Consider the following 2,323-nt stretch of genomic DNA (forward strand, 5'->3'; position numbering starts at 1 on the left):
AGAGAGAGAGAGAGAGTGAGAGAGAATATTGCGAAGAATGAATGAAATAAACATGAAAGGAAAAAGTCGTATAACTAAAAGCTCGTCAATACCGGAAGTTGACATTGAGGAACCTTAGAGAGTGAAGCTTTTTGCCATTGTTACGTCAATACCGGAAGTTGACATTGAGGAACCTTTTTAAAGAAGTGAATCTTAACTATAAAGCAATATTATTTATTTTTAATAAAAAAAATCAAATGAAAAGCCTAACATTTATCCGAGGTCAAATTATTCATGCATCACAAGTATGGAAGCATTTGGTGAAGTCGATTTCACGTGAAAAGCGAATACACAGACATCTTTGTTTTATATATTAGAAGAAGAAGAAGATATATATATATATATATATATATATATATATATATATATATATATATATATATATATATATATATATATATATATACGTATACATGCACACATATAAAATCTCCTGGCGTATGCTTATATAAGTTAGTTGTTACAGGCAAAAGAAAGAAGGAAAAATCAGGAAATATTAAGTATGAGGATGGGGAAGAACAGTGGAGAAGAAAAAGAAAGAAAATAAAAGAAAGAGAAACGGAGAACTAGCAAGAGAATGGGGGAAATAGATAGGGGCAGAGGGTGCTACATTATGATGCTCGAAAGTAACTAACAACGTTTGGATACTTCATATAGCTTGCACAACGAACACATGAAAACGTACACATAAAATTATATGTATATCTACATAAATATGAGTATAGATGCAAATATACCCACATAAGTATACGCAAACAAATATACAAAAATACATAAATATGTACACAAATACATGTTCACATATATAAAAATATACACACATATACATACACATTTATATATGTCTGCATATATATATGTATATATGTATATATACGTCTACATACATATATATATATATATATATATATATATATATATATATATATATATATATATATGTATGTATATAATTATGTGTATTTCTTCTATCTTAATGAATAAAAATTCTTCTGATAGAATAAATGGGTTAATAGAAACCAATGTAGCAAAGAACACAAAATAACTGTGGTTTAGTTCCTGTTTTTAAGGCAGGAACTCCTTGAAATTTTGGGTATTTGAGTATATTGGGTATTTGAGTATATTTAAGAATTTAAGGATTGGAGAAAACGCATGTTATAATTGCATACTTTATTCCTACATATATTTCAAAGGATTACAACCTGTGTGATCCATAGGGATCTTTGATATTAAAATTGTAACCTTCTCATCAGGGAAAGCATGGGAATCATCTTAAACGTAAGACATTATGACCGATTATGAAAACAATAGATGGATAAGGTTATCCATGGATAAGGTTATCCATGAGAAGGTTACAATTTTAATATCAAAGATCCCTATGGATCACACAGGTTGTAATCCTTTGAAATATATGTAGGAATAAAGTATGCAATTATAACATGCGTTTTCTCCAATCCTTAAATTCTTAAATATATATATATATATATATATATATATATATATATATATATATATATATATATATAAACATACACACACGCATATGTATATGTACACACACATACATGCATATACATACACATATATGCCTACAATACACACACATAAATATATAGAGATATATCTACATCGTAACGTATATATGCAAACAAAAAACTTATACGCAGTTGATAAAGATGTTTATAAATGTCTACTTTCGAACAGCATTACAGACATCTACAAAAAATACAATACAAATTTATATGAAGCGGTGAATTTGGAGGCAAGAAGAATTGCTAACAACCTGAAAGTTAGTGATAGGATAGAATATCTCCCCTCACGTCAGCCCTTTATTACCCTGAAAGACCACAAAGCCAATTTCAATAGAAACCTTAAATGTAAACTAATTAATCCAGCTAAAACTGAAATAGGTTTTATTAGCAAATATATTTTAAGATCGTATTTTAAGCAAGTTAGATAGTGAATTAAATTGACGGGTTTGGAAAAATAGCAAGTCAGTGATAGTCTGGTTCAAAGGGATTAGCCATAAACATAACTGCAAATTTACACAGTTTGATATATGTATATTTTTACCCGTCAATATTTAGGCCTTTGCTTCTAAAAGCATTAGACTTCGCCAAGCAGTATGTCACTATCGATAACTCGGAAATAGATATTATCCTACACGCAAGGAAATCCCTTCTTTTTTACGAGGATTCTACCTGGGTCAAAAAGAGTGAGGATTCTCTTTTCGATGTACCGATAGGAGCATATATGATGAGGGCGGAGTTATGTATGCTTATAG

Source organism: Octopus bimaculoides, chromosome 6, assembly GCF_046866305.1.
Source record: "Octopus bimaculoides isolate indiv1 chromosome 6, ASM4686630v1, whole genome shotgun sequence".
Taxonomy (NCBI): domain Eukaryota; kingdom Metazoa; phylum Mollusca; class Cephalopoda; order Octopoda; family Octopodidae; genus Octopus; species Octopus bimaculoides.